At 37.2% G+C, this 21284-nt stretch overlaps 1 pseudogene; it reads right to left on the bottom strand.

The window, feature by feature from the left end:
* The window catches only part of LOC123943543, a 46990-nt pseudogene extending 41441 nt beyond the window's left edge, over positions 1 to 5549 (bottom strand).
* Between the last annotated feature and the right edge of the window lie 15735 nt (positions 5550 to 21284).

The following is a 21284-nucleotide window of genomic DNA, read 5'->3' as shown; positions in this document are numbered from 1 at the left end:
GCCATTTTTTATAGGTGAAAAATGATTGAATATTAGTAATTACATACAGTTCAACTGAATATATTGACCTAATTTTTTCAGGATATAGTGATAATAGTGTGATTCCAAAGCAATTGTGACTGTAAGTTTCTTAATGGGAGTATTCATATCTGGTTCATCCTTGACCTCTCTTCAGTTCTTTGAAGAAAAATTTGCCTACAATGTAATGTGTATTTGTGGGGAATATTTGTAACTTTCTGGCTGGCTAACATTAATTTCCTTTCCTAACAGCAACCTGCCTTTGTTTTGTGGAATTTTCCTTCTTCCATCATGTGTATTCTTGGTGGGAATTAATACTGGTAATAGTCTTCCGCTATGAAGGCAAAAGTATTGAGGAGCTCCCTCTCCCTGCTAAGTAATGGGCTTGTGAACATAAGCTAGGTTGATTGGCCACCTGGAGAACTTTAAAACATAAGCAAGTAATGCCAGAATGGAAAGAGTAGTTGAAGTAACTGTGGAGTAATCATCAGAATGTTTTACGCTCATAACTGCTCTTTAGTTTTTGCTACCTTTTCTCTGTTGCCTCTTAGCTCCTTCCCGCTTCCTATTATGACCCTCCTAATACATATCTCATCAATTGCTTTTATTTTATTATTATATTTTTAAATATTTTATTTATTTATTTGACAGAGAGAGACCGTGAGAGAGGGAACATAAGCAAGGGGTGTGGGAGGAGGAGAAGCAGGCTTCCCACTGAGCAGGAAGCCCAAAGTGGGGCTCGATCCCAGGACTTTGGGATCATGACCTGAGCTGAAGGCAAATGCTTAATGACTGAGCCACCAGGTGCCCCAATTGCTTTTATTTTAAATTAGTATCTATTTCTATTGCTTATAACCAAGAGCCCTACTAATAGGACATTTGTTGTTCTACTTATTGATTCATATTCATTTATATTCATGAGACATGAGTGGATAAATATGAGTAAATAATTAAATAGATCATGTTCTCTGAAAAGTGAAGAAAGTACTGATTACCTAATAAACCTCCAAAAATACGTAACTTACCCATAAAGCAAGTCTTACAGGAAAATTTTAGAGGAACAACCTACTACTCATATATGTTGAAGAATGATTTTTCCTTCAGAATTTTTTACAGCTGTCTCCTTTCTGATATTTATTTCAGTCAATTTCAAATGGACTAGAGAAGGACTAAATATAATTCAGAATAGCTGAATGATTAACTCCCTACTTCCTAGTATTCAATCCTTTAATCAATCATTTAATCATTCAATAGATGTTTATTGAGTCCTTAATATGTCCCAGGCATTATGATTTGCACTGTAGGTACAAAGTTAAATAAGCAATCGGTGATAATGACAGAGTACTTTTCCTAAGGAGATATCAGTCTAGTACTGAAGCGAGAAGTATGTATGATGAAATAGCCTAAGCTCTGTGTTGGAGTTTTGAGGAAATGCAATAGAAGCCTAATGAAGGAGACCTATATGTCTGGGAAGGGTCTCATTGATGTCTCCTATTTTTTTCTCAAGCCCAGTGAGTATCCTTATGATGTTGCTTTAAATTCTCTATTAGGCATGTTGCTTATTTCTCTTTCATTTAGATCTCTGTCTGTGGTCTTATCTCATTCTTTTATTTGGGATAAATACATCTGTCTTGGAATTTTGTTTAAGTCTCTGACTTCTTCTTTCCATTAGAAAAGCCAGATTTGTCTCTTGCTCCTGAAAGTAAAGGCCTTATAAAGAAGAAGTCATGCAGTTCCCAAGGCCTGGCACTTCAGGGAGTATCTGTGGTGTGTGCTGCTTGTGCTCTGTTATTGTGTTTTGGCTGTTCCATCCTTCAGGCCAATGGTCTGCAGAGGCTCTCCTTGCCTGGTCTGGACAGTGTTTGAACTTGAATGTGGCTAGTTATAGCTAGGTGTGCTTTGGTCTGCTTGTGAAATGAGACCTGACACCAAGTCCACCAGAACTGAGGCCCTGCAGAACTTTCTGGTCAGAAGACATGGTGTGGGCATCGGCTTATGCCAATCTTCTTGGGGAGGGGCCCTACTGCATTGGGACTGAGGCAAGCTTGACTGAGAAGGGCAGTTCTCTCAGAGCACAGGGGATTGGGGCTTGGTGTAAGCAAGTTAAGCAGCCCAGTGTCAGTGTTCCGCTGCTTCCTGCAGGTGGCTCTAAGTTTATGCTTAGGGGTGAGTGAGGGAAAATGGCACCAGCCAGCCACTTTGTTCCTGGAGGGGTGTCTCCATAAATGCTTCCCTCTCAAGGATGTCCTCCAGACAAGGAGAAGAGTGAATAATCTCCCCACTCTGTGCTCCAGGCATTCTTCAGATCACTGCTTCCATGCTGTCTGTCTCTGGGTTGTTTGCCTATCTGCTCTCCAGGAGCAAGGCAGTGCCCTCCAGGCTCTACTCCAGCCAAGGCTGCTGACCTTTAAAACTCCAGGCTTTAAGCCCCGCTGGTTGTAAGGACTCACAAAATTCAGCCCCTGTCATTTTCGAAGCCAGTGACTTTGGGGTAATGTATTCCTTCTGTATTCCACTGTGTGCTCCTCTCTCTTTCTCTTTCTCTCTCACCCTTCTCTGCAACCATGGCTCCATGCAGAGGAATGAATAGTGAACTAGAAGACAAAATAATGGAAAATAATGAAGCTGAATAGAGAGAAAAAAGAGTATGGAACATGAGAATAGACCTAGGGAATTCAGAGACTCCATCAAGCATAATAACATTCATATTACAGGGGTCCTAGGAAAAGAGAGAGAAAAGGGGACAGGAAATTTATTTCAAGAAATAATAGCAGAAAATTTCCCTCATCTGAGGAAGGAAACAGACATCCAAATCCAGGAGGAGCAGAGAGCTCCCATCAAAATCAACAGCAGGAGGACAACACTAAGACATATTGTAGTTAAATTTGCAAAATATAGTTATAAAGAAAAAAAACTTTAAAAGCAGCAAGAAAAAGAAAGTACTTAACTTACAAGGGGAAACCCATTGGGCTGGCTGAAGATTTCTCAACAGAAGCTTGGCAAGCCAGAAGGAAGTGGCCTATGCTGAATAGGAAGAATCGTTAGCCAAGAACACTCTGTCCACCAAGGCAATCATTCAGAGTAAGAGTTTTCTAGACAAGCAAAAACTAAAGGAGTTCATAACTACTAAACCAGCCTGGTGAGAAATATTGAAGGGGACTCCTTGAGTGCAAAGGAGAGACCAAAAGTAACAAAAATAAAGAAGGATCAGAAAAAAAATCTCCAGAAACAATGACAAAACAAGTAATAAAATGGCAATAAATAACGTATCTACCAATAATTACTTTGAATGTAAATGGACTAAATGCTCCAATCAAAAGACACAAAATGTCAAAATGGGTAAAAAACCAAGACCCATCTATATGCCACTTACAAGAGACTCATTTTGGACCAGAAGACACCTGCAGATTAAGAGTGATGGGGGTGGATGGGGTGCCTGGGTGGCTCAGTGGGTTAAGCCTCTGCCTTGGGCTCAGGTCATGATCTCAGGGTCTTGGGATCGAGCCCGCATTGGGCTCTCTGTTCAGCAGTGAGCCTGCTTCCTCCTCTCTCTCTCTGCCTGCCTCTCTGCCTACTTGTGATCTTTGTCTGTCAAATAAATAAAATCTAAAAAAAAAAAAGTGATGGGGGTGAAGAAACATTTATCATGCAAATGGATGTCAAAAGAGTGCTGAAGCAGCAATGCTGGATAAACTAGACTTTTTGTTCTTGTATTGCTTTTATCCTGCTTTGGTGTCAGGGTAATACAGTCTCATAGAATGATGTTGAATGTATTCCTCTGTTCTATTCTTTGTAAGATTTTGATAAAAATGGTCATTAGTTGGTTTTTTTTTTTTAATGTTTGGTGGAATTCACCAATGAAACCATATAATTTTGAGCTTTTCTGTGCTGGGAGATTTTGAGTCCTAATTCAACTTTCATTCTTGTTATTTGTCTAAGAAGATTTCCTATTTCTTATATTAAAGATTCATGATTCAGTTTTGGTAACTTAGGTGTTTTTAGGAATTATCTGGTTCCCCCCCTAGTTATCTGATTTGTTAGTATATAATTGTTTATAATAGTCTTTTATCATACTATCTATACCTGTAATTATCTGTTGGATTGTTTTCTCTTTCATTTCTCATTTTGGTTTTTAAGTTTTCTCTCTCTCTTTGTTTTTCCTTAGTTAATGTAGTTAAAGCATGGCCAATTTTGTTTATTTTTTTGGAAAAACTGGTTATTATTTTCAATGTTATGTTATTGTTTATTCAAGTCTTTATTTATTTCTGGTATTTCTTTATTATTTCCTTCCTCTACTAAATTCCAGCTAAGTTTCTTCTTTTTCTAGATCCTTGTGGTATAATGTTGTTTATTTCAACTTTTTCCCTTCATACAAGCAATTATAGCATGAATTTCACTCTAGCATCTGCTTTTGCTGCTCCCGACAAGAAAGAATATATTATTTTGATAAGCACTGGGTAATGTATAGAATTATTAAATCATTATATTATGCACTTGAATCTAACATAATACTGTATGTTAATTATATATCAATAAAATGAATAAGGTTAAAAGAAATAAAAACAAGCAAATAAATGTCTGGGAAGGAGGAAAATAAGTATGCTAAAGCAGAAAATGTGAAAACCGGGTTCAGTATGGAATGAAGGAAAAGATTTTTACAAGTGGAAAGAACAGGAAGTAAGTGCATAAATTTGATTAGTCATAAAGGAAGGTATCATAGGTAATGGGCATATCATTGGTTAAAAATATCAGTGATTTAATACAAGTATTTTTTTTAAAGATTTTATTTATTTGGCAGACAAAGATCACTAGTAGACAGAGAAGCAGGCAGAGAGAGGAGGAAGCAGGCTCCCTGCTGAGCAGAGAGACCGATGTGGGGCTCGATCTCAGGACCCTGAGATCATGACCTGAGCCAAAGGCAGAAGCTTTAACCCACTGAGCCACCCAGGCGCCCCTTAATACAAGTATTTTAAAACAGATGAATAGATTGATGAATAACAGTGTGTAGGTTACACTGACATTTTGAATTAACTTTGATTTTTAAGGATTCTTACTCTCTCTTTTATTAATCCACATAGGTAAATTACAGATTCAAATTGAGAAATTTCCCTGGCTATGTTACATAAAAGCAATGTGAATATATCATAAATAAACCTGGTATCTCTGCAGATTTTCTGTAGAAACTTAGAACTTTCCTTAATGTGCAAATGGAATTATCTGCAATGAACAAAACTGAATTTAAACACTAACCATATTATACTGTTTTCCTTCTCTGTATGGGTAGGCATACTTCTTTCCATAGTTCCAGCTTTTAGGGTAGATAGATTATCAATTTTATATGACTATCCCTCTATCCAAATGATATAAAAGTACTAATAGTCTTAGCAAAAGAGGAGTTTTTTTCTGAGTACAGAAGCATTAAGAAAAAGAAACTTTGGTTTGAAAAGGTCATAACGTGGTCTTTTGTGTACAAACCATCAGAGGGAGTATATCTCTCAGCTTCCTCATTTACCTTCAGGGTGGAGGTTCATGGGTGTAATGTTACCCAAGGCAGATGTTTGGTGAGCATATCCTAGTGAAAGGCAGCCAGAGTTTCAGTTGTCCAGAGAACTTTTAGGCAAAGATCATCTGTACCTATGTTTAGATGGATGCTGCTACCCTAGCCAATAGCAAAGACAAGAGGAGATGTTAGAGAAGTGATATGCTCTGCACTTGACTGTATTTTTGGGAATAGGAGAGATATTAGAACTTTTCTATTTTGAACTAGGTGATACCTCTCTATTTTTCTTCTGGATCGAACACATTTTTGCTAAATATATGACAAGCCTAGATAGAGAAAAACAACTCTTAAATAGATTGCCCAAAAGTTTCTTATGAAATGTTTCAATTTGTTCTGAAAATTAGATTACCATATTCATATAGTATTTTGGTAGTATCTTATTTTTGAACTTGAAATCAGAAAGAATCTAATATAAAAAGTTTAGTTTTGGGGGCGCCTGGGTGGCTCATTGGGTTGAGCCGCTGCGTTTGGCTCAGGTCGTGATCTCAGGGTCGTGGGATCGAGTCCCGCATAGGGCTCTCTGCTCGGCAGCAAGCCTGCTTCCCTCTCTCTCTCTCTGCCTGCCTCTCTGTCTACTTGTGATCTCTCTCTGTCAAATGAATAAATAAAATCTTAAAAAAAAAAAAGTTTAGTTTTTAAGTTTCTGGTCAAATAGTCTTCAAATTTTTACTTAAAGCTCAGTTCTTTGAATAGGTAATTTTTGATGTTTTGGTGCTCTTGCTTTTGTCATGTTGTAATAAAGAGTATAGTATCAGGAAATTAGGTAGTTTTTGATAAGTAGGATTTCTGTACCTTGAATGAGCAAATAAATGGTCTCTTGTTTTCTTCTCTCTCACTGATTTTTCTGGAAATCATATTATATATTCACATCTTGTTTTTTAAAATAATTTTTTATTTTTTATTAACATATAATGTATTATTAACCCCAGGGGTACAGGTCTGTGAATCGCCAGGTTTACACACTTCACAGCACTCACCATAGCACATACCCTCCCCAATGTCCATAACCCCACCACCCACTCCTGACTCCCCTCCGCCTGGCAATCCACAGTTTGTTTTGTGAAATTAAAAGTCTCTTATGGTTTGTCTCCCTCCTGATCCCATCCTGTTTCATTTATTCTTTTCCTACCCCCCAAATTCCCCACATTACCTCTCAACTTCCTCATATCAGGGAGATCATATGAGTAATTGTCTTACTCTGATTGTCTTATTTCGCTAAGCATAATACCCTCACTTCCATCCATGTTGTCGTAAATGGCAAGATTTCATTTCTTTTGATGGCTGTATAGTATTCCATTGTGTGTGTGTGAGTGTATATATATATATATATGTATATAATATTCTTTATCCATTTAACTGTTGATGGACATCTAGGTTCTTTCCATAGTTTGGCTATTGTAGACATTGCAGCTATAAACATTCGGGTGCACGTGCCCCTTTGGATCACTACATTTGTATCTTTAGGGTAAATATCCAGTAGTGCAATTGCTGGGTCATAGGGTAGCTTTATTTTCAACTTTTTGAGGAACCTCCATGCTGTTTTCCAGAGTGGTTGCACCAGCTTGCATTCCCACCAACAGTGTAGGAGGGTTCCCCTTTCTCCGCATCCTCGCCAGCATCTGTCATTTCCTGACTTGTTCATTTTAGCCATTCTGACTGGTGTGAGGTGGCTTTGATTTGTATTTCCCTGATGCCGAGTGATGTGGAGAACTTTTTCATGTATCGGTTGGGCATCTGGATGTCTTCTTTGCAGAAATGTCTATTCATGTCCTCTGCCCATTTCTTGATTGGATTGTTTGTTCTTTGGGTGTTGAGTTTGCTAAGTTCCTTATAGATTTTGGATACTAACCCTTTATATGATGTGTCATTTGCAAATATCTTCTCCCATTCTGTCATTGTCTTTTGGTTTTGTTAACTGTTTCCTTTGCTGTGCAAAAGCTTTTGATCTTGATGAAGTCCCAATAGTTAAGTTTTGCCCTTGCTTCCCTTGCCTTTGCCGATGTTCCTAGAAAGAAATTGCTGCAGTTGAGGTCGAAGAGGTTGCTGCCTGTGTTCTCCTCAAAGATTTTGATGGTTTCCTTTCTCACATTGAGGTCCTTCATCCATTTTGAGTCTATTTTCATGTGTGGTGTAAGGAAGTGGTCCAATTTCATTTTTCTGCATGTGGCGGTCCAATTTTCCCAGCACCATTTATTGAAGAGGCTGTCTTTTTTCCATTGGACATTCTTTCCTGCTTTGTCAAAGATTAGTTGACCATAGAGTTGAGGGTCTATTTTTGGGCTCTCTGTCCTGTTCCATTGATCTACGTGTCTGTTTTTGTGCCAGTACCATACTGTCTTGATGATGACAGCTTTGTAATAGAGCTTAAAGTCCGGAATTGTGATGCCACCAACTTTGGCTTTCTTTTTCAACATTCCTTTGGCTATTCGAGGTCTTTTCTGGTTCCATATAAATTTTAGGATCATTTGTTCCATTTCTTTGAAAAAAACGGATGGTATTTTGATAGGGATTGCATTAAATGTGTAGATTGCTTTAGGTAGCATAGGCATTTTCACAATATTTGTTCTTCCAATCCAGGAGCATGGAACATTTTTCCATTTCTTTGTGTCTTCCTCAATTTCTTTCATGATTACTTTACAGTTTTCTGCATATAGATTCTTAGCCTCTTTGGTTAGGTTTATTCCTAGCTATCTTATGGCTATGGGTGCAATTGTAATGGGATTTACTCCATAATTTCTCTTTCTTCTGTCCTGTTGTTGGTGTAAAAAAATGCAACTGATTTCTGTGCATTGATTTTATATCCTGACACTTTATGGAATTCCTGCACATGTTTTAGCAGATTTGGAGTGGAGTCTTTTGGGTTTTCCACATAAAGTATCACATCATCTGCAAAGAGGGATACTTTGACTTCTTTGCTGATTTGGATGCCTTTAATTTCTTTTTGTTGTCTGATTGCTGAGGCTAGGACTTCTAGTACTATGTTGAATAGCAGTGGTGATAATGGACATTCCCTGCCGTGTTCCTAACCTTAGCGGGAAAGCTCTCATTTTTTCTCCATTGAGAATGATATTTGCAGTGGGTTTTCATAGACGGCTTTGATAATATTGAGGTATGTGCCCTCTATCCCTACATTTTGAAGAGTTTTGATCAGGAAGGGATGCTGTACTTTGCCAAATGCTTTTTCAGCATCTATTGAGAGTGTCATATAGTTCTTGTTCTTTCTTTTATTAATGTATTTTATCACATTGATTGATTTGTGGATGTTGAACCAACCTTGCAGCCCTGGAATAAATCCCACTTGGTCGTGGTGATTAATCCTTTTAATGTACTGTTGAATCCTATTGGCTAATATTTTGGTGAGCATTTTTGCATCTGTATTCATCAAGGATATTGATCTGTAATTCTCTTTTTTGATGGGATCTTTGTCTAGTTTTGGGATCAAGGTAATGCTGGCCTCGTAAGATGAGTTTGGAAGTTTTCTTTCCATTTGTATTTTTTGGAACAGTTTCAGGAGAATAGGAATAATTCTTCTTTACCTGTTTGGTAGAATTCCCCTGGGAAGCCATCTGGCCATGGGCTCTTGTTTGTTGGGAGATTTTTGATGACTGCTTCAATCTCCTTACTGGTTATGGGTCTGTTCAGGTTTTCTCTTTCTTCCTGGTTCAGTTGTTGTAGTTTATATGTCTCTAGGAATGTATCCATTTATTCCAGATTGTCAAATTTGCTGGTGTAGAGTTGCTCATAATATGTTCTTATAATTGTTTTCATTTCTTTGGTGTTAGTTGTGATCTCTCCTCTTTCTTTCATGACTTTATTTATTTGGGTCCTTTCTCTTTTCTTTTTGATGAGTCTGGCCAGAGGTTTATCAATCTTACTAATTCTTTCAAAGAACCATCTTCTAGTTTGGTTGATTTGTTCTATTGTTTTTTTGGTTTCTATTTCATTGATTTCTGCTCTGATCTTTATAATTTCTCTTCTCCTTCTGGGTTTAGGCTTTACTTGTTGTTCTTTCTCCAGCTTCTTTAGGTGTAGGGTTAGGTTGTGTATTTGAGTCCATTCTTATTTCTTGAGAAAGGCTTGTATCTCTATATATTTTCCTCTCAGGACTGCCTTTGCTGTTCCCACAGGTTTTGCACCTTTGTGTTTTCATTATCATTTGTTTCCATGAATTTTTTCAATTCTTCTTTAATTTCCTGATTGACCCATTCATTCTTTGGAAGGATGCTCTTTAGTCTCCATGTATATGGGTTCTTTCCAAGTTTCCTCTGTGATTGAGTTCTAGCTTCAGAGCATTGTGGTCTGAAAATATGCAGGGGATGATCCCAATCTTTTGATACCGGTTGAGACCTGATTTAGGACCCAGGATGTGATCTATTCTGGAGAATGTTACATGAGCACTAGAGAAGAATGTGTATTCTGTTACTTTGGGATGAATGTTTTAAATATATCTGTGATGTCCATCTGGTCCAGTGTGTCATTTAAGGCCTTTATTTCCTTTTTGATCTTTTGCCTGGATGATCTGTCCATTTCAGTGAGAGGAGTGTTAATGTCCCCTACTATTATTGTATTATTATTGATGTGTTTCTTCAATTTTGTTATTAATTGGTGTATAGAGTTGGGTGCTCCCATGTTAGGGGCATAGATTTTTAAAATTGTTAGATCTTCTTGTTGGACAGACCCTTTGAGTATGATATAATGTCCTTCCTCATCTCTTATTATAGTCTTTGGTTTAAAATTGAATTGATCTGATATAAGGATTGCCACCCCAGCTTTGTTCTGATGTCCATTAGCATGGTAAATTGTTTTCCACCCCTTCATTTTAAATCTGGAGGTGTCTTTGAGTCTAAAATGAGTTTCTTGTAAGCAGCATATTGATGGGTTTTGTTTTTTTATCCATTCTGATACCCTGTGTCTTTTGATTGGGGCATTTAGCCCATTAACATTCAGGGTAAGTATTGAGAGATATGAATTTAGTGCCATTGTATTGCCTGTAAGGTGACTGTTACTGTATATTGTCTCTGTTCCTTTCTGATATACTACTTTTAGGTTCTCTCTTTGCTTAGAGGACCCCTTTCAATATTTCCTGTAGAGCTGGTTTGGTGTTTACAAATTCTCTTAGTTTTTGTTTGTCCTGGAAGCTTTTTTTTTTTTTTTTTAAGATTTTATTTATTTATTTGACAGAGAGAGAGAGATCACAAGTAGGCAGAGAGGCAGGCAGAGAGAGAGGAGGAAGCAGGCTCCCCGCGGAGCAGAGAGCCGGATGCGGGGCTCGATCCCAGGACCCTGAGATCATGACCTGAGCCGAAGGCAGCGGCTTAATCCACTGAGCCATCCAGGCGCCCCTCCTGGAAGCTTTTTATCTCTCCTTCTATTTTCAATGATTGCCTAGCTGGGTATAGTTTTCTTGGCTGTATGGTTTTCTCGTTTAGTGCTCTGAATATATCATGCAAGTTCTTTCTGGCCTGCCAGGTCTCTGTGGATAAGTCTGCTGCCAATCTAATATTTTTACCGTTGTATGTTGCAGACTTCTTGTCCCAGGCTGCTTTCAGGATTTTCTCTTTTTCACTAAGACTTGTAAATTTTACTATTAGGTGATGGGATGTGGACTTATTCTTATTGATTTTGAGTGGTTTCTCTTTGCCTCCTGCAGTTTGATGCTTGTTCCCTTTGCCATATTAGGGAAATTCTCTCCAATAATTCTCTCCCATATATCTTCTGCTCCCCTCTCTCTTTCTTCCTCTTCTGGAATCCCAATTATTCTAATGTTGTTTTGTCTTATGGTATTACTTATCTCTCGAATTCTCCCCTTGTGGTTCAGTAGTGGTTTGTCCCTCTTTTGTTCAGCTTCTTTATTCTCTGTCATTTGTTTTCTATATCACTAATTCTCTCTTCTGCCTCCTTTATCCTAGCAGTAAGAGACCCCGTTTTTGATTGCACCTCATTAATAGCTTTTTTTATTTTAGCTTGGTTAGATTTTAGTTCTTTTATTTCTCCAGAGAGGGCTTTTTCTTCCCAGACACTGCTTCTCTAATATCTTCCATGCCTTTTTCGAGCCTGGCTAGCACCTTGAGAATCGTCATTCTGATCTCTAGATCTAACATATTACCAATGTCTGTATTGATTAGGTCCCTAGCCTCTGGCACTGCCTTGTTCTTCTTTTGGGGTGAGTTTTTCTTCTTGTCATTTTATCCAGATAAGAATATATGAAGGAGAGAATAAAATACGAAAAGTATGGCAAAGACCCCTGGAAAATGTGCTTTAACCAAATCATAAGAGACTTCCTTTTTTAAGGAAGGGGTTAAAAAGAAGTTCAGAAAAAAATATTAAAAAAAAAAGAAAAATATAAAAATATATATTTATATTAGGTTGGTGAATAGAACAGAGTCACCACCTTAATTTTGGGAATATTTTGGTCTCTTCAAAAAAACTACCTCCCGAAATTTTCAGGCATGAAAAAAATACACACACACACACACACACAATAAGGGTAAACGTGATGAAGGGATGGAATATGACTATAATGGTGAAAATTTAAAAAAAAAATTCTAAAAAAGGTGTTGATAAGATAAGTTGGTTGGGAAAATAAAGAAAAAGAAAGTGGAGAGAATTTGCTCAGGCTGGAGACTAGAACAAAGCCCTGTGTTAGATATTTAGGGTGTATTTTGATCTAATAGAAGAAGTTGTATCCCAAAATTTTGTAGAAGAAAAAACCCTATGTGTATACAAAAAAATGGATACAATGAAGGATAAAATATGACTATAATAATGAAGGTTTAAAAAGATTCTTTCTTTATGAAAGGTATTGTTAAGATATACTAGTTTAAAAAACATTAAAAGAGGAAAGAGTAAAAGTTAAAAAAGTTTTAGCATAAAAAAATTTAAAAAATTATTTAACTTTGCAAGACTAAAGAATCATGGGAGAAAGCCATGAATTCCATGCTTTGCTTTCTCCTCCTCTGGAATTCTGCTGTTCTCCTTGGTAAGTGAACTTGGTCTTGGTTGGATTTCTTGCTGATCTTCTGGGTGAGAGGCCTGTTGTAATGATTCTCAAGTGTCTTTGCCCAAGGTGGAATTGCACTGCCCTTACCAGGAGCTGGGCTAAGTAATCCGCTTGGGTTTGCTTTCTGGAGCTTTTGTTCCTTGAATGCTTTCCATAGAGTTCTGGAGGATGGGAATGAAAATGGCGGCCTCCCAATCTCTGGCCCGGAGGAGCTGACAGCCGGGGCCCCACTCCTCAGTTTGCTCTCGGAGAAAAGTGCTCAATCCCTCCCATCTCCCTGTCCTCCAGCCCAACTCTGAGCTCACCCAACCTGTGACCTGTGACCAAGTGTCTCTGTCTCTGGCACACAGTCCCACCTGGAGTCTCCAAACCCAGCAGATCCCTGCACTCTTCCTGATGGGTCTCTCCAAATTTTGTGGGATCCCTCCTCAAAGAGCAGTGGTCTGACTGTACCACAGATCACAGTTTAAGGTAACCCCCAGTTGAGAGCTCACTCCTTGGCCATGTCTCTGTAGCCGGCTTCCTCGCTCTAATACCTGCGAGTTCTGCAACACTCAGCCACCCCCAATCATTCTGCGACCTCGCGGGACCTGAGACAATGCTGTCCCCGCATGTGCTTCAACCTGGCTTAGCCTCTGGTGCAATGTCCCTCAGTGGAGCAGACTTTTAAAAGTTATGATTTTGTGCTCTGTTGCTCCACTGCTTGCCAGGAGCTGGCCCTTCCCCCCCAGTCTATCTTCCCGTTGCTTTGGATTCACTTTTCCACAGATCTACCTTTCAGAAAGTGGTTGATTTTCTGTTTCTAGAATTGCTGCTCTTCTTTTCTTCGATCTCCTGTTGGATTTGTAGGTATTTGGAATTGGTTGATAAACTATCTAGCTGATCTCTATGCTATCTGATGTCATCTCAGCTTGCTACTCCTCTGCCATCTTGACTTCTCCCCCCACATCTTGTTTTTTTAATCCTCGATTAAATTAATGTCTTTTATTTTCCTCTTTGACTCTTTTAGCAAATTCCTACATTCAGTTAATATTCTATTTCCATTTGCTAAACATCTTATTTGTGCTCTGCCATGTATTTGATATTGGGCTGAAGATGTCCCAATGTTTGAGAACTTATAGGATGTTGTATATATGCTTTCCTTTCTCAGCCACCAGAATCAGATAGTCAGTGAGATTTTTTTCTAACTTTGAACATCTGAGCTCTACCATATGAGAACTGCACTTAGAACCAACACCTCTAATTTCTATTTCCAGTTTCTCTACTTACTCTAAATCAGTTGAAATTCACTCCTTCTTTCTGAGACTCAGTTTTTCACATCAATGGGATGATCATTATATTTAATATTTACTTCAGAATGGCTGTGAAGGTCAAATGAATTAATATTGATGAGACTATTTCACAAACTATAAAGTATTATATATATGGGGCGCCTGGGTAGCTCAGTGGATTAAGCCGCTGCCTTCGGCTCAGGTCATGATCTCAGGGTCCTGGGATCGAGCCCCGCATCGGGCTCTCTGCTCCGCGGGGAGCCTGCTTCCTCCTCTATCTCTGCCTGCCTCTCTGCCTACTTGTGATCTCTCTCTCTGTCAAATAAATAAATAAAAATCTTTAAAAAAAAAAAGTGTTATATATGCATTGTATACTATTGCTGTATTTGTTAATTAAGACACATTGACAATTTTGAACCCTTGAAGACATAGATAACTTCTAATGAGTTCTGGATGTGATAAGTAAAAATATTTATTGTTTATTATTTGCCAGGCACTGTTTTATGGAATGGGGACAGAACAGACAATTAAATATATTCTCCAAAATTTTGGCAAGATGTTATGGCCCTAATTGCCTTTAAAGGATTGGAAATGATTCTCTTGTCCCTTAGGGATCCTTTGGAAAAAGAGTGGATCAGTCCAATTAGGTATAGGCCTCCAAAGATAAAGGTCATAGACTCTCCTCATCATTTCAGAATGATTGTTCTCCCAGAGAACAAGCTTTTTTTTTTTTTTTCCCCCTCCTACATTTTTCCTGTGACTCATTTTATACCTGCCGTGGTTCTTTGGGTTGTAATGAATTCTGTTCTTTTAACATTAATACCAGCTTTTTCTCCATGCCTTATCTGCTTTGACTCTTTCTGATTTCAGTTATGTGCTTTTATCTACTAATTGTTTGAATTCAGGTAACAACTAGGTTAGCCATTTGTTCTAACACCATTGTTGAATTTCACAATCATGACCTACTCCACTAAACTCAAGGACCTAGCCTGTTTCCAATTTTAAGTAATAAGACAATTGTAAATTCACTGTTACTTCTTTCTTAGGGATGTTTATTTTAGCAGTTCAATTCTTGGCAAAACACCAGATCACCTAAAGAACAATTGTAATTGTGGTGATTATATACACTCATGTATTTAGGAAAATGTAGTGGTGACTTCTGGAAAATTCAGTCATGATTTAATTTTCTCTATTTTTTTCTGTAAAAGTATGTATGATTATAATTTTATTTTAATTTTTTATTTTTTTTAAAGATTTTATTTATTTATTTGACAGAGGGAGAGAGATCACAAGTAGGCAGAGAGGCAGGCAGAGAGAGAGAGGAGGAAGCAGGCTCCCTGCTAAGCAGAGAGCCTGATGCGGGGCTCGATCCCAGAACCCTGGGATCATGACCTGAGCTGAAGGCAGAGGCTTAACCCACTGAGCCACCCAGGCACCCCTGTATGATTATAATTTTAAAAGGCACAGATATTAACAGGGGCTAAGATTATTTATGGGAAATTTATATCTTTTATTTAATCACATTATTCTGAAAACTCAGGTACTTATTTATGTTTCTCTGTGGTTATATTCACCTATGAAAGCAATCATATAGTAATCGGCTTAAGAAATACTTCCCTTATCTGATTCTTTGGGGACACCCTTAACCATCCATGAATAATAGTTTCTCTATTTTAACAAAGTTATGCTGGACCTTTACTCCTGTGTAAAGAATATTGTGCGGAATTGGAGGAAAGCTACTTTGTCTTCTAAGATCGGAACTGTATGTTGCAAGCACAGAAAAGGATACAAAAGAAGAGAGTTCACATAGTTAAAGTGATGTATATAACTGATACCCAGAGGTAATTCGAGCTATCACTCTCTTAGATCTTTTCATTTATTCCAATAGTAGCCATAGATGATATCATAAAATAAAATATTTTTCAGTATTATGTTTGCACAAAGGATCAGGAATCATGTCAATGTGTGAGCCTGCCCCAGTTCTACTCGCGTTTAAATACACAGAGACCAGTGTGAACTTGGTTGTAAGAAATTTCTTCAGAAGTTTTGGGTTCCTTTTTGTTGTAGGTGCCTTGTACTGGTTAATAATTCTCTTTGACTTGCTTGAATCTTTGTTGTGGAGGCTCTTATTTGAGTTCCCTTGTGGCCTGCCTATCTTGCAAGTTCTCTGGTTCCTCCATTTCACTTAGGATTTCTGATGACTATTCTGCTCCATACTTCAGGACTGTCATTCTATAATGCTCCCTGAATTGAATTGAACTGAGGAAAAGAATATGATTTATCAGATTTAGTATTCTGTTCCTCTCTGTGTAGTTTCAAATCTAAGTTAAGTACTTCTTAAGTATATCTTAATACTTGAAATATTCTGGTGATGAAGAGCACTGGAATGCCTCTTATATCAGTTGGTCCATAAATCATAATTCTAAGCCTGTAATCTCATGAGCTATCTCTTTTGACTTAAAATTGTATATTGGTTAAAATTCTTAGTTGTCTTAGATAACTGTTCAAATATTTTCAACTCATTCTGAAATTTGCTTTTATTGTAGAGTGCAATTTAGGCACTTCGCTAAAACAGTAAATGCTCTTAGGAAAGAAAAAAATATACAGTGACTTTTCTTTGATGAGAACTCAAATTCAAAGGCCAAAGTTTATTGGTAGCTTTTTTGTTGTTGTTTTGTTTTGTTTTTTGACTTTTCATGAATAGACAGATATGGCTGGAACCTAACAGCAATTCCAGACAGATCTGGCAATTTACTAGGAGACTACAGAATGACTTTGATGCTTTTGAAAATATGGCTGAGAACAGATATCTCAACTAGGGTCATCATAAGTTAGCTGTTCAGCTTGACAGTCTTTGTCAATATTTAGTTAAGGCTGCACTGGAGTATTTTTTTTTTTCTTTGAAGAATCTTTATGATATTTTCCCTAGAGTATCTGCTTTTAAAACTTAAAAATAGATATGATATTCTAAATTTGGGGTTCAAACATGTTTTAGACTTTACTTAGTTCAATAAGTGTAATTTAATATGAAATAAGCAAGTATAATATTGAAGATTTTTTTAAAGATTTTTAAATGATTCATATTCTGCTTATAGATTCTTAGCAATGACTGATAGTAATACAACTTCACTTATTCGCTCCTTGCCATGGAGCTCTTTCAAAATACTAATGACCATCATTATCATTATCATCATGCTCAAGAAACTTTAGAACCTAATTACATGCAATTGTATGTAGACAATTTAAAAGCAAGTCATCTATTTTTTTGAGTAGTTGACTAAGAAAAGTACTACTGGTGAAGGTTATTTCAAAACATTTTCATTGCAATAGGATAATAGTGATAGGTGTCAAGTCTTTTACTCCATTTCATCCTGAAGCCACAGCATAGCTAAGTAGAAAGGCAGCAAGTTTTCAGTACACAATTCAGTACACAATTCATTTTAATTGCCCAAGAAAGATGTACACTCAAGTTTAGAAATAAATTCCATAACCCAAGTTACTAATTGAAAAGACATAATAGAAAATTATTTAACTAAGGATACCTGGGTGGTTTAGTCAGTTAAGCATCTGCCTTCTGCTCAGGTCATGATCTCAGGGTCCTGGGATCAAGCCTAACATTGGGCTTCCTGCTCATTGGGGAATCTGCTTCACTCTGTCCCTCTGCCCCCCTCCCCACTCCTGTGTGTGTGTGTGCTCTTTCTCTCTCTTGCTCTTTCTCTTGCTTTTGCTCTCTCACTCATGCTCTCTCTCTTAAATATATAAATAAAATCCTTGTTTATTTATTTATTTGACAGAGAGAGAGAAGGAGAGAGTGCACAAATATGCAGAGTAGGAGGCAGAGGGAGGGAAAGAAGCAGGCTTTCTGCTGAGCACTCAATCCTATATGGCACTCAGTCTGGGCTCTGGCTCTGGGATCATATCCTGAGCCGAAGGCAGGTGCTTAACCTATGGAGCTGCCCAGGCACCCCCATAAATAAAATCTTTAAAAAGAAGGAAAAATATAACTCAGTTGAATTTGCTAAAAAACAACTGACACAAAACTCCAATTGTAATGAAATCCTTTTAATTAAATTGCCAGTTAAGTCAAAAGCAAAATTAATTCTTATTTAATCAAGGAGCAGCACATTTATATAAATCATTAATAACTAAATAACTAGTAAAATCATTAATAACTAAAAAATAAAGTATGTGAGACAGTGGTCTTAGGATTTAGAAAAATAACATGGTATATTCAGAATTCAGTTGTAATGTTGGAAAAGATAGGTTTCATCAAATATAAGGAACAAGAGTTTTGATATTTTAGGATGCTTAGGCAAACTCTTTTCTGAAATAACCAACCAATGATGTATCATCTCTCTTTCTCACGCAGGTTCATCTGTCTATCTGTCTGTCTATCTATCTGTCATTGGATATGAGCTCCCATGGGAAGGAGATGCCCGTGGGAGAGGTTGCTTTCTCTATAGCTGAGACTAAACCTGCTGCTGGGGCCAGTTTAACTGATATCCTTGGACAGTGATGGTTGGGAGGAACAAATTCAAGGGGAAAAGTTGCCACAGTAACAGATGCCAGAAATTACTGACAGGAAACTTTTAAAAATGTTAAAATAAAAAAAAAAAATTCTCTGAAGTTAAATAAGGAGTCCATTTAATAGGTTTGGATAGGATTATATACCCTAATAGTTTCTAAAGACACTATTATAGTATGATTGATGGTCTTAATGATAATTCTGAATCAATAAGCCAAAAACTATTTATCAGTTTCTGTTATTTTTTCTGTCTGTCTGTCTGTCTCTCTCTCCATCCATCCTTTGGGAACAAGATGGTGAAAAATTAAAAAAAAAAAGTTTTGCTGCTTAGGAGTATAAGTTCAGTTATCTAGAAAATTTTTATTAGTCTACCTGATGATACCCAGGCATCTTATGATACTATTTTCTGATCTGGCTGTGGGCAAAGTGAGAAGTGCAAGAATGTGTGCTGTTCATAGAATCAGTGGACCACTCTGTGTGGCATGTTCTTGGGAGAGAGAATGAGGACAGAGTTGAGGGGGAAAGAGTCCAGAATTGAGCTGCTTATGAAAGACAAGCTGAAGTTGGGAACCAATTTGGAAAAAAAAAAAAAGAGGTTTTTTTAAAATAACAATGGTTATTAGAGCACACATGAAAGACAAGCCTGAGGGAATATGCGAGGCTGAGGATGGGTGCTGATGGGGGCTTTTAGTGCACTTTGCACAACAGCCTGAAGTGGGTGGCACAGGATGAAGAACACGTCTGTTATTTCTTTGTTTGTTTTGTTTTTGTTTTTAAAGTTGGTGTAAGACCAAATTATGTGCTATGCTCTGTAATGAAACATGGGTAGTGCATTAGTTTCCTAGGGCTGCTGTAATAAAGACCAAAAACTGGGTGGCTTAAAATGACAGAAATTTATTGCCTCACAGAGACTGGAGGTCTAAAATCAAGTATTGGTGGGGCTGTGACCTCTCTGATGTCACTAGTGGAGGATCCTTCCTTGCTTCTTCTAGCTTCCTGCAATCCTTGGCCTTCATTGGTTTGCAGATGCATCATTCCAGTCAAATGGTTCCTTGTGTTTTCTTGTTGTCTCCCCTCTCTGAATGTCCAAAATCCCCCTTTTTTATAAGAGCACCAATCATACAAGATTAGAACCCATCCTGATGACCTCATCTTAACTCGATCATCTCTGTAAAGACAAATAAGGGTATTTACAAATAAGGCCACATTTTGAGGTACCGGGAAGTGAGATTTATTGAAATACATTTCTAGGCTCTGGTTGAGGCCCAAGGTAACACATCAGCAAACTGAAACTTAGATAACTCACATTCCTATAAATGCTCTGCTTTACCAGAAATACAGTATATCCAACAAGCCAATCCCTGGTTGATTGCCAAGAATCAGTAATGATTTCCTATTCTAAATAAGGTCAGATATGCAGCTCAGCCAATCAGCTAAAGCCAAATACTATTTCCTTTTTTCCTGATTGCTTTCTTCTATAAAAACTGCAGCCTTATTCCTTATTTTGCAGGACTCTGGACTCTTGAGAATGGATACTGCTTGGTTCATGAAGTGTGAAATAAAATTTGCTTAGATCAACTAAATTGTTCTTTTTGATTATTATAACAGATTTAAACATATCATTTGGGGGGGACATATTTCAACCCATTACAGGTGGATTTTCATCAGTTCTACTCCATATGCTTAAAATTTCATGGAGTTCTTCCAGATTTTGTCATTATGGTATCTATCACTTTTAAGTTCCAGTATTACACATTTTGTCTTTTATGGAATTTTTTTTGACTAGTTTATTGAAAGCTCGGAACTATCTTAGAGTTGGTATCCATATACCATTTTGAACCATACTGTTGCTCTGTTCTCTTGCATGTATCTTGCATGGTGATTTGGTAGTTTCTCTTAATACTTCTAGGAGACTGTTTAGAGGAGAAATGGAAATCAGATAAGTTAAAAGATGAGCAGTGAGTTGATGAGATGGATTTATTTTGTGTTATTGTGTAAGCTCAAATCTCTATAATAAATCCCTTATTTCATATATTATCTAATAGTTCTGCTTTTCTGATCAAATGCTGACTGATGCAGTTTATAGAGGAAAGAGCTGTTCAAACTCTGAAAAACTTGTAGGATTTTTTTTTTTTGATCCAGCCCATCAAAAAAGTGAATCATGCACAATGTTGAAGGGCAATTTGATATATCACAGAAAATAGATAAAGCATCAGAATTGATGTGATCCAAAGCCGTGTTTCAGCCAGCTTTTGCTGCATAGTTGTTCTTCTCTTGTATTTGACCTAGTAAAGTCTTGGATTTGCTTCAACTAAACCATTTGTCATTGACTGTAAATCTGTACTGTTTGTCACAGATACTATGTAACAAAGTAATGATTAATAAAAATATTCAAATAGGCATCAGCTATCTTTCATGTGAACTACTATTTAGTAATGTACAAATGCATATTTTTTTTTGTTCAAAGATATTGTGCCTAGTAAGCACTAAAGTGTTGTTTTAAACAATAGCAGCCACCAAGCAACAGCAAAAACAAAAAACAAAAAACAAAACTTGGAAATATATGAATGGTAACAGGCTTTCTTTCTGAACAATAAAATGTGACTAATAGTTCTCTAGAGAAAAAATGCACAACAATGGATATTTACCTAAGTTACATTTTATGCCAAAATAGCACAATGATTTATAATATTATAGGCCATTTCACAAGTTGCTACAGGACACCTCATGCAGATAGTGTACTGTGTGGTGCAAATTATAGTGATTTGTGGAAGTGTAGATTAGAAGACTGGAGCAATAAAGAAAGAAGAATAATGTTCTTCCTTGAATCATTGGGGAAAAGCACAGCTCAGCAGCTGTCCCCAGGCAACTTTGAATAGTACAGCACATTGAAGTTCAAGTCTCTAAAAT

The sequence above is a fragment of the Meles meles genome, chromosome 1 (assembly GCF_922984935.1).
Source record: "Meles meles chromosome 1, mMelMel3.1 paternal haplotype, whole genome shotgun sequence".
Taxonomy (NCBI): domain Eukaryota; kingdom Metazoa; phylum Chordata; class Mammalia; order Carnivora; family Mustelidae; genus Meles; species Meles meles.
Note: the sequence above shows the minus strand (reverse complement) of the source record. Positions and strands in the feature narration are given on the sequence as shown.